The sequence below is a fragment of the Mus pahari genome, chromosome 8 (genome assembly GCF_900095145.1).
Source record: "Mus pahari chromosome 8, PAHARI_EIJ_v1.1, whole genome shotgun sequence".
Lineage (NCBI taxonomy): Eukaryota > Metazoa > Chordata > Mammalia > Rodentia > Muridae > Mus > Mus pahari.
In genome coordinates, this window is record NC_034597.1 from 2,616,837 (window position 1) to 2,629,441 (window position 12,605).

Sequence of the window (12,605 nt, forward strand, 5' to 3'; positions counted from 1 at the left end):
TGCATATGTAGCAGAGGATGGCCTTGTGGGACTTCAATGACAGAAGAGGCCCTTGACCTTGTGAAGGCTCAATGTCCCATTGTAGGGGAATGCCAGGACAGGGAAGTTGTCAGGTTAGTCGGCAGGGGAGGGGGATAAGATAGGGGGTTTTTGAAGGGGAAATGAGGAACGGGGATAAAATTTGAAGTGTAAATAAAGAAAATATCCAGTAGAAAAAAATGAAAAAAAAAAACCCTGCTTGAATAAAAACTTTAAAAATTAGATTTCAGAGTTTAGTCAAGTTCATAAAAGATCTTTTTTTAAATAAGGAAATGTGTTGGTCCTCACTGGCTTATTAAAAATCATAGTACCTACATTATTCTAATAAGAATCTCTTCAGGACTTTGAATTTTAAAGGTAGTGACAGTTTTAGCCGCCTACTTGTGTTAATTTCCATTTTAATATTGAAAAATAGTTTGTTTCTCTGGTTAGTATCTTCCACCTTCCTCTTGAAGTACCAAGCTGACTATACATTCATGTGTGCTATTGAATAACATTACCATGGCAGGGCAGTGTAGTATAAAATAATTCTAGATTGAGGATTAAAGAGCCCTGAGTGAGAGTTTTATTTTGGCATCATACTGTCTGTATTCTGCTGCAAAGGCCAATTCCTACTTTCCCTTTAGTGAGTTCATCTTTGGTGACAACTCTAATCAGTCAGGTGAGGTGGTGTAGGACAGGGGTGGAATGGAAGGCTTATCTGACAAGGGAGGCCTGTCCAGGATGTAAGACAGGAACACAGGTCAAGCTTTACTACATGTTTGCCATTTACTAACTAGAAGAGCTTTGCTCAAATGTCTATGCTTAAGCCTGGGGTCTTTCTAAAGTGCAGCTTCTGCTTCTGTGAGGCTGGACTGAGGGCTCCAATGCCACATTTCTAAGGAAGTCTTCAAGGGGCTCACCAAATGCCCACAGTAGTGATAAGTCCATTAAATTCATGTGAGCGTTCCCACTCTGGGCAAACGCAGCTGCAGATACATTTCCGGGTGAGGAAATGGATGTTTAAAGAAGTTGAGTAGCTTGCCAAACATTACGGAGCTGGTAGGTAGTTAGCATGAGACATTAACCCAGAAGGAGTGGCTGCAGTCTCCTTGTCCCTGATGCCATTGCAATGACAGGACAGCGTCACATTGCTCACTTACAATGTCCTGCTGCTTAACTAGAACCAGGCACTTGGTCATTTTATACTCGTCTCTCCCACTGTTCTTAACAACCCTAGCAGGTGGGTAATATTATCATTTTCATTTTATAGATAACAAAATTAATTAACCTCCCTTCAACTGTCTCCAACTCACTGAAACTATAGCAATTCCTACTTCAGCAAAAGATTAGATTAAGAAAATATCTATAATGAGCACACAATGAGCAGTGTGTTAATGAGAGAACAATTTCTCGGCATGAACATATAAAACACTATTAGGAAGTACACAGAAAACATTGCCTTACAATGAACACTGCCCTATTTAAAGGCATCATGGAAAACCAACTGGACCTGGAGAGCTTAGCCATGAGGTGATTCTAAGCAGAATCTCTCAGCAGAATTTACAGTGGGATTCTTCTCTCAGAAGAATCAAAAATGCATTTCTTATCATCGTCGTCTTTTACCTTCTGAAAAATCTCTCTTTATTAGGCTAATGAAACAAGATTCCATCAGTAAATTTCCCTGGAGAGCAGACTGAAATATAAGTAGCTGACAATGGATGCTGCACTTAAGTAAGCTTAAGAAGACCAAACACCCTAGGAACAGGACAGCAAGATCTCGCTTAGTAGGTTTAAAATCAAAAGTCTAAGGAGATCTAAGGGTTTCCAGTGGAGACTCTCAACCTTGGTCACAGGCTGCACCTTGAAAGTAAGACTGTAGTAAGGACTTCAAAGACTGGTGCTCAGCTCCCACCCTCAGACAGGGATAAGCTGGACAGTGGGGTATTTTAGGCTGGATACTAGGGTATTTTAATAACACTCAAGTTTTCTAATGTGCAGCCAAGGTGGAGATTTACTTGATTAAAACAGTATAATACCAATGGCTGTTGGAGCTGTCTGAATGGTGAAGCCTGCCAAGGCAGACTGACTGTGGGGACAACTACAGGACTAGAGGATGCTTTCTCCTGTCAAGGCAGACTGACTGTAGGGACAACTACAGGACTAGGGGATGCTTTCTCCCCTGGAGGTAAGGACTTTATTAGCAGGCATATTTTAACAGAACAGAATTCTTCACAGTGTGTATATGTATTCAATGAGCCCGTTTCCTCCTCTCACCAGAATGCTTCCTGCTAGAAGGCAGCCTCCTCTGGAAGAGACGGGAATGAGAGCATTCAACCTTCCTTCCAGACACAAGCTTAGAAATAGCATGAGTTGTATTTCCAGATGACACCCCTAAGGTGGAGTGTGTGGGATGTGAAAACTTCTGTCAAGACACTGTCAAATTAAATGTTTGTTTCTGTCTACAAAAATAAAAGCATTTTAAAAGGATCTCTCTTTGTTTTTCTTTGCTTGGGGATTGAACCCAGAGACTCATACATGTCAACCATTGAGCTAAACTCCTTGACAGAAAGAGTGAAAGGCTCCAATGTGAACCAATTCACCATCAACAAACAAAACATAGCATTTATTATGTGCTGCTCTGTGGGCTCCTGTGCCAACACATTAAACACCATTCGTGATCGTCAGAACAGTCCTGGATTTGAATGTGGAGAGAAGATGAGTGGTTAAAACAAAAGCATCCATGACCAACATTGAATAAGCCTGTGTCCCTATGCAGCCCCTGTAGGACCAGCAATACTGGTTTACAGCATGATTAAGGAGGATCAAGGTCTCTGCTTGGCATCCAGAGACAAGGTCTGATCATACACCAGGAAACTTTAGAAACTTCCCCTGTAGCAAGTTCAAAAGAAAATGAAAGGATGTGATTTGAAACAAGCAAGAAATTTCTTGTTTACTTTAGTGCTTTTTACATATTCTTACAAACCTTTTATACTCCATGCACATTTTTCCTGATTTTGTATGTGTGCACTTGTGTATGAGGTATGTGTACATGTCCATGTTCATGGCGGCTAGAGGTCTATGCTGAGCATCTTCTTCCCTTTCTCCCCACCTTATTTTTGAGACAGGGTCTCTCCCCGTACTAGCTCACTGATTGGCTAGACTCTGGGTAACACGCTCCTGGGATCCTCCTGTGGCTATCTCCCTCCCCTGCATGGGATTACAGCTGTACCACAGCGGATGCTAGAGATCAAAATTCAGGTCTACTGGCTAACATAGCAAATATTTCCCCAGTGAACCATCTCCCCAGACCAGTGAATCCCCTCCATTTCTTATGCAACTCCTTTCAATTATATTAAGTATGAATGTTATTGGTTTTTCTCAGCTTTAGTCATACCTAGAACTTTGAACTAGTTGGTCATACTTATTTTGGAGGCAGCCTTGGAGACCAGGGTTGGTAAATATTCTCTGGACAGAATGGAATCACCAGGTTTGTTGTTAGCCCTCAGGTCTGCTGGTTCAGCAGAACATTCCAGATGACAAGATGAACATGGACGGTATGAATGACAAGCCCAATAAAGTAGAACCTAAAACCTGAGCTCAGTGTCATCTTCTTTCATCACAAATTATTCTTTCCATTTTTACAAATAATTAGAAAATATGAAAAACCCTTAGCTGAGTAACCACACAGAAGTAGGTTGTGTTCAGTTGGTAGGTTGGAATTTCCAACCCTTGTCTTGAAGGGCAAAGGTTTCCTGTGTTAGCACAGGTTGCCTCCTTACACAGTTTCTGTTAATGCGAAGATCTCATCAGATCAAGGCTCCATGTCCAAAGAGCAGGAGTATGGCAGCTGCCATCTCCCAATATGTTAGGAGCAACTGTCTTCTAAAACACCAGCTCTTAATACTGTGCACTAATTTCCTCCAGACATTCCAGTTAAGTCTTGTAATAATTCTAGGAAATGTTAACAATAATCAACAAATAATATTAATAGTAACCCTAAAATAGTTCATCACAAACAGTAAAATACATTCTGTCTTATAAGCATGTCTTCTTGAGTAAGAATGGCATGTCTGGGGTTGGAAGGGAACTTAAAGATCAAAGAAGCTGCTATTTACTGAACACTTTCTCCAGTACCTTCAAGAACATTGTAGCTATAAGTACAGCTATAGCTCCTTTCTGAAAACAGGCTCACAGAATTACAAGAAGCCAAGGAAACTCCTATAGGAGAGGGCAGGAGCTAGCTCACACTGCTCATGAGAAGACCTTATTAAAAATTTCAGAATCTTATAAACTACTGGACATGCATCAATGGCCTGAAGTTGGTCACAGTGGGGCCTTCACACCACAAGTACTGACATACACAAGTGTTCCAAACTAGACTTTTTTTCTATGATTGCAAGTTAAGTATTTTGTATGTGGGTTGCAGAGATGGCTCAATAGTTAATAGCCCTTAGAGCTTTGGCAGAGGAAAAGAAGTTCAAGGTCTCAGCACCCACATGATGGCTTACAAACATCAATAACCCAGGTCCAGGGGCTTCGTGACCTCTTCTAGCCTCCACATGATCCTTCACACATGTAGTGTGGGCACACACATATTCACATAAAAATAATTAATAAAAAAGCTTTATGTAGCTGCTTGTATTACGAATGCTAATTACATTCCCCCAAACTGCTTACACAAGTTGCTGCACAGAGCTTCCAAGAAACTGCCCCCAGTTGGTTCAGATTGGTAAATAAAAATGCCAATAGCCAATAACTGGGAAGGACAGAGACAGACAGAGGCAGGTTTTTGGAATTTCCCAGGCTTGGGATCAGGAGGAAAAGGAGGGAGAGAGGATCCAGTATGGATAGGAGGAGAGACACCATGCCTAAGAAGTACAGGACATTCCAACGTGGATATCCCAGGAGGTCACTCTCCCCGGGCTCTGTCCTAGTGGCATGCCAGAGCTTAGGGCATCACCCAATGATGTACAGTCCCTTCCAGAACGTTGGAGATTAAGCTGGGCTTCGGAGTCTGTGTCTGCATATTCCTATGACTACTCAGAGTCCTGTGGACAATGACTGAGGAGACAAACCATGCAGGAAACAAGGGGGGGGGGGAGAAGTACAGGACAGAGAGGCATAGCTGCCATGCGATGGAGCCAGGAGAGCGAGACCCAAAGGACTGCCCAACTGGGTCAAGGGAAGCCAAGATAGAATATAGAATTTAGTCAGTAATAACTTGGAATTATCTGTAGGATATGAATTAATCACATGGAAGTTAGACAGTGGATCAGCTATTGTGCTGTTTAAGGCATATCAAAATATAAAGGCCTTGTGTGTGTCTTTCATTCTGGAATGTAAACCATTGAGGTGGGTAGTTAACACACTGTCTGGATTTATTAATTAAATATTTCAAAATTTATTTTGATATTTATCAGTAGACTACAACTGACGATATCATTGCAAAAACTGACTGTATCATTGCAATAGGGAAAGCTCTCTAGGTCTAGGTAAAACGCACGCACGCACACACACTCATACACACTCATGAGTGACCTAGGAGTGAGGTACCTCTGAGTGTTGTGGCAGAAAGAAAATGCTCACATCATAACAGAGATCAGCTGCAGTGTAGACACCTTCCATCACTGTTGCCTCTGGTGTGCCAAATGTATTCCCTTCTTCTGTTAACTGGAGAACTAAGCAATTTAAAATTTTTGCCTAGAATCAAAAATGCTTTTCAGAACCTATTATCTCTTCTAATTTTACATGTTTGTCTAACATGAAAAACACAAAAGCTATTACAAAGGCCATCATTGTTTTGTACATGCCGGTGCAGAGCTAGAGAGATGATAATGGGTCAGTGACTCATGCTGATCTTACAGAAGACCGGAGTTCAATTGGCAGCATCACCATAGCATGGCTCCCACTCCCATGGCTCTCCATTCACAGACACACACACACACACCACACACACACACACACACACACACACACACACACACACCTCATTCACAAATATATACACAGATGATGCACATCCAAACACACATGTATACAAACACACACCACTCACAAACACACACACACAGACACACACACACATATTTACAAATATAATAGGTCCTATAAAACAAGTACTTTTCCATTTCTGGCATATGACATACAATCTCTGTCCAGTTTGTTGCCTTTTGAATTCATACTACTGAATGAAGATTCTTACAGTGTAATATCTAGCTGGACCAAATGTTCTTGGAAAATACGTTTGTTTTTAGACAAGAGGCTTTTTGATTATTCCTGGCCTCTGGTCTCAGTCCACAAAACTACATGAGACCATAAAGCTAATTCAAACAAATCGCCTCGAATTTATTCTTTCTGCATTTGCTGCTGTCGTCTTCATTTTCTGTCACTTCAGGCACCAAACCCATTTCGTGGGACCCTCTCCCTTTAACTTTACAAGATTAGAAAATAACAAAGAATATGTATTACTAGGTCAGCTGCAATATCAAAAGAGGGATTATATCCTTATTTGTCAGTAAATGACCTGACAAGAGACGACAACAGCTCATAAGAGAGAAAGCAGGCAAAGCTGAGAGCTCTGCACCTAATTCTGAAGCAAATTTCTTCCTAGGCATTAAGAAAGACTATCTCAAGATTGAAAGCTCCTGAAACTTCACAGTAACATATTCCTGCATAATCAGAAATGTGTAGACTCAAATAAATCCACTTCTGATCTTCAGAAAGCAATTTTCCGAGCCAGTATTTTGTTGGATTTCTATTGAACCTCTTTCCATCACACAGCTCCTGTAGTGCTCTCTGACATTATTCATAAACAACTGTAATTATTTATTTATAGATTCACAGGGCATTGTTTTCAATTAGTCCTAAAGCTTATTGCCCATTCTATAACAAAATATTTAAATGAAAGCTCTCAGAAAGTGTAGCACTAGGGCCTGAGACAGCCATTGATAAGCCATGAACACACCTACAATTAAAGCAAGCCTGGACTCAGATGAAGCCAACACCTCAGTCCATAAGTCAACTCCAGCCTCTTTGAAGACAGACTTTGTAGCAACTGATTCTTCTTTGTTCAATTTGTATGTAACAAAACAGAAATAATTGACCAGAACCTTTCACTGTCTGTGAGAGTTTTCAGCCAGTGGGTTCTTTGGAGCACCATCCTGAAAACTGCCACAGTTGTCTCACCCAGTCCTCTTTCTATCTCGCCTCAGTTTCTGTGAAGACTTCCAGGAACCTTTAATATGCTAATGTTCCAATACACAACCTTGTTTATTTGGATTCTGAACATAAACTACATAGCATTATCATTGTTGTCTTGTGGTTTTTCAACAGCAGGGATCAAACCCATGGCCCAACAGAAGTCAGACACTTCACTGTCACTGACCCACATCCTCAGTGCATTGTAAATAAAAGGAGTTTTCTTCCTGTTGAGGAAATAAGACTAAAAGGAATGTCATGTCACAAAATTCCACTCTGAAGAGTGCTGGCTTACACTACACAAAGAAGACTGAAACAGTAGAACAAAGTCAGGGCATTCAGAAAGGAAGAAAACAGGAGACACCTCTGACTGGAACACACACTCGGGATAGAGACTGGTGATGTTATAGAGACTGCTCAGTTCCTCCTCAGCCAGACCCTAGGGAATGATGGATGAAGATGGCCAGGACTGGAGGGGAAGCAGTCTTATGAAATACTTTCTGGAACATTCTATTGGATAGACCCTATGACTTCATTTATATGACTTTCTTCCTCATCAATATAAGTAAGTGTGGTCCATGTTAGCCTCAACTTCCAAGTAAGAAATGAGAAACAAACCAAGGAAGCTGAGCATCTTTGGCTGAAAAGCATCAGCAGGGGACACAGGAGTTCATGCATCCTGTCCAGGACTCAAATTCATCCAAGAGAGTTCTTTCTAGCCAAGCTCTATGCAAGACAAGGTGTGGTTGGAATAAAATTTAAAAGAAAGACAAGAAACCCTTCCTTTTGCCCCTGTATAGTGAGCACACTAGAAAGCCAAGCAGTTGGACTTTGTGGGTTGAGGGAGGACAAGGAAAATGCTGACTCTCCAAACACCCACAGCCCAGGGATGACCCACAGCTCCGATGACTACCTCTGTGTCTATGCTCTGCTCCTGTGCTAAGGTTACTCACCACTTACTTGGCTCCTGCTACATGCCAGATACTGTGCCAGAATGTATCCATACATTCTTTCATCTTCTCCTCTGACCATGTCCTATTTCACAGAATGACACAGGAAAACTCTATCTCAGGACCAGTCTTAGCCAGGTTGCCAGGGATATAATCTGAACCAGGAGGCAAATACCCAAAACTTATGCTCTTCTGTGACAGTCTCCTTTCCATCTTCAACCCAGTCACTCCCTTTCCTTCCTATCTCTATTTAAAAGCACTCAGTTTGAAAAAAAAAATCAAAGGTCAGCTGTCCATAACTCAAATCTTCTCTCTTCTTTGTTCCTACAGAGAAATTGGGATCTTCTGTCATAATAGAGCAAGAAAGACTGGGCAGAGATGAAGCAAGCTGGGTCTCATCACTAATCAGGTACCTGAAAGAGGCCTGTCCTCTTAGGCTTGCAGGAAGCAAAGCTTAGTCCTATTTCTGCTTCTGCTAAGGTTAGTCAGGACAAATGACACAGAATGCATCAAATTGCTCCCAATTTACTCCTTCTTTCTTTGAAAGGGATGAAGTGAGGCACATGGTAAATGACTTCAAAATCTAGTGGCATGTTCTGAAGACACCATGCCATCAAACTCTCAAACAGGAAAAGACGGAAAGGAGGAAAGAATGAGGAGAGGACGAAGGGTAGCTAGCAGTGAGAAGTAAAATTCAAATCTTCTGCATTAGCATCCACTGATCTTGGGGCTCCCTGATACCCCAGTCAACTAGGTCCGAGTCACAACAAGGTGGCACTCAGTGCTCTGCATGTGGGCAAGCTCTTCTGGTGAATTTAATTTATAGCAAAGGTACAGTATCTGAGAAATGATTTGTTAATGTGTTGCTTACAGAACTTAGACGCTTCCAAAACTGAATCCAGGTTTCAGCTATGAGTAGATATAGTGGGAGATAGAATGTTGACTCATATGGGTGCCACAGCTTGCAAGAACATGCCGCAAAGGATGAGAAAGACATTCTCCTCAGGGAGACCGCTCTTTGGGTCTACAGTGTCTATTTAAAGATCAGCATCAACAGCCATATGCTACAAACCCCTTCATGTGCTTTGAATTTTGAAGTCATTCAGAAACCACAGTCACATGCTGCCTAGTGAGGTTTGGTCAAGGATAGGCTACAGATGTAATAGAGGATCAGTAAGATTCCATATCACAGCGGCCCTGTAGCCACATCATTATGTGAAAGTATTCTCTATGAGTTCACATGACGGTATCCACACACATCTCAGAGTGCACCTTGCTCTTTAGCAACACATGACTGTACTTTGTAACAACCTATGAATTCCATAGAATATGCGAGCTCTGGTGACACACTGAAACACATGCAGTAACTACTTTGCTTCCACTCCAGGCCAACTTGGCTCAAAGATGTGTTTCCTTCAACTCAGAACCACATATGCTCCTGTGTGCTTCTTTCTGTTCACACAGTAGGATACACATTCTATGCATCATCCTGCCATCTTTGCACATTACAGCTACATCTACATTATTCTTCTGCGAGCACCATAGTCCTACATCACACAGATGGAGCATGCATCATTTCATTACAGGCTTTTGATAGACATGTAGAATTCCTCTCAACTTCAGCTGATATGAAAGACATTGGGAAGAACACTTATTCACGTCTTTGCTCACTCATGAGGATTTATAGTTGGGATAAATTTCTAGAATGGAAAGGGCAAAGAATATATGCATTTTTACTTCATGTACTGTGAAATTCTCTCTCCAAAGGGATTGCAATAATGTTAGCATCTACCTAACAAACCAACACCCACAACAACACACCATGCTTCTTATTGTATTTTAATTTGCCATGATGACTTGCCCCTGGAGTGAGTGCCAACCTGGCAGTATTGATGTTACTCGGCAGCTCTATTTTTCTGGAGAACGGGTACAATGGGGTGGAGTAGAGATGAACATCAAGAGTAAGCAGTCATGTCTTCTGGATTCCATCTTTTCTCTTGGATAAATCCTTCCTAGGAAGCTTATTCGATTGTCTCATCCTGGAAGTCTGCTTAATTACCTCCAGGCTTGACTGGTTCTCCTCTGCTGTTCCTACCATAGTTGGATGCTCCAGCTAGATGCTCTCTCTCCTGTTTCTCTTGGGATTCTGTGGCATCCTCTTGTTAAACCGTCCCATCTTGTTCTAAGCTAGCTAAGAGTAAGCTAATGGCCTTGGTCCCCTTCCACTCTGGGTAAACTTATGAAGTTGAGTTCCTGAGTTTCTGTATTGAGGTTAGTAGTGAAGCCACCAGGAAGCCACGTGTCTGCAGTACTATGAACAACAGTCCTTTGCTCCTCAAAAGAAAAATTACAACAATGACACTGGGAGACAACTCCATGGATAAAGCACTGCTGCATGTGGATGTAGACTACAGTTCTCATCCCCAGGATTCATATAAAAAGCAGGTATGATGGTGGCTTAGAATCCCAATATCCATGACTCCGAGCTCTGCTTTGTAAATACAAATGTTAAGACAAATTCCTGTTTCCAATTCTGCCCACTGGCTGTCACAACAGAAACCAGTGCCCCTCCTCACTTGTTGAGTCTATATCTCATCTTCAGGAAAAGCAGACAGCATGCTGCTTCTTCCAGTAATTCTGAGCCTGTTATTGATTTATTGTTTATTTTCACTGAGTCCATGCACTTAGGAGGAAAGAGGGAATAATGTATGTGTACTTTCAGAAAACTGCTTCAATGTTGTAAATAATAATCCCACACCATTAATGAACCTTTCCAGAGGTGCCTGCCTTGCAACAGAACATTACTTAAGCACTGAAAATCCAATCAGCAAATATTTATTTTGCAAATTTCTATGTGCATGCTTAAAACTCTTATTCCATAAATAAAACAAGTCTCTCTAGGAAAATACATTAATTCAACACATATTTACTGAGTACTTACTATGTGGCCCTACGCTGCCAAAATCCAATAGGGCAAAGAATCTACTGCTAAGGGAAGAACACACTGAAAGAGGCATGGCTGAGGTGACAGCTAACATGAATCCAGATGGGCAGGCACACAGAATCCCATGAGAAGGGGCTTCTTACAAACTTTCAAGGGACTGGAGAAGGCTTCCAGAGGGACAGTATAAAATAACTTCCATGCTAGGGTTCAGCTAGGACTAATGGACACAATCTGAGAAATAGTTCTGTTTCTCATAGAAGTTGACTTAAACTTCAGCTAAGTCCAACTGAGGGAGTCAGCATTAGAATAAGGCCAGCCCTCAGGACATAAAGCAAATCCTCCTCTACACCTGAACTTTCTAAAAAGCTGAATACACGATTAGAAATGAAAGGAGACCATGAGACTCCTACAACCGCATCTGATTTGCCACTTAAAATGGTACATGTTCTTCACCAGCTCTGACAGGCTGAGTGGACATCTCATAGCCTTCTACCTCACTTCCATCTTCCTCTGATTCCACCCAGCAGGATCTCTGCCTCAGAGGCCAACCTCATCTTTATATAAAACTCATAAAACCTAGTTAGAGATAGTCACGGAGGAATATGATGGTCTTAACAGATGGAGGCATACTTTCCTTCCCTGGTGTTTACATTATTTTGACAGCAAGGAGTCACACAAAGCAGAGGATGGTGCGAAGTAAAGTCCCCCAAGAATATCAACAAGGAAAGACAGCCACTGAACCATCCACTATACACTCTTCCACACACATAATAACCAGCATGGTATGTTATGTGAAGTGAAATCCTTACAGGAAAACAATAGAGAATCCAGGTACATTGTCAGAGTTGGCTCTTGTGGAGGAGTGAATTCAGTGTGGTACAATGTCATGAAGCAAGATGAAAATGGCAAACAGGAATGTAAAATGTGCCTTTTGAGAGTCATTCTTGAGATTGCTCATTCCAGTGCACTATAGAAAAGGGTGCCTCCCATCCAGGAATGATTCAGTTCGGACTTCAGTTAGACAAGCTCTAACTTATGCTGTTGGCAAGACAATTGTCTGCCTCTACCTCATAGTAGACAGTTTCAAAGCCCCTGCAAATTATTTTCCTTTGACAAAAGGGACATTTTAAGGAAGTTGAAGAGTAGATATTTATTTAATGCTATCATAGCACAGTAACTTAATAGTCTGTGTTTATTTGTGCTACTATAACAAATAATACCAGTTCAAGTGACCTGAAACTACTAAAGAAACACACACACACACACACACACACATACACACACACACATACACACACACATACACACACATACACATACATACACACACATACACACACAGACACACACACATACACATACACACACATACACACACACATACACACATACACACACACATACATACACATACACACACATACACACAATGCATGCACAGAACACATGCACATGGCACAAACATACATACATGCACAGCACTTACACACATG

At 41.5% G+C, this 12,605-nt stretch overlaps 1 protein-coding gene and 1 non-coding gene across 4 annotated transcripts in view; one reads left to right on the forward strand and one right to left on the reverse strand.

Moving 5' to 3' along the window:
* Fhit (fragile histidine triad diadenosine triphosphatase) overlaps positions 1–12,605 on the reverse strand; it is a 1,532,796-nt gene that overhangs the window by 891,702 nt on the left and 628,489 nt on the right. The gene's annotated exons all lie outside the window — the stretch shown is intronic.
* LOC115064570 lies at positions 4,909–5,112 on the forward strand. The gene has a single exon (XR_003844410.1). It is a non-coding gene; the product is annotated as a small nucleolar RNA SNORA73 family (small nucleolar RNA).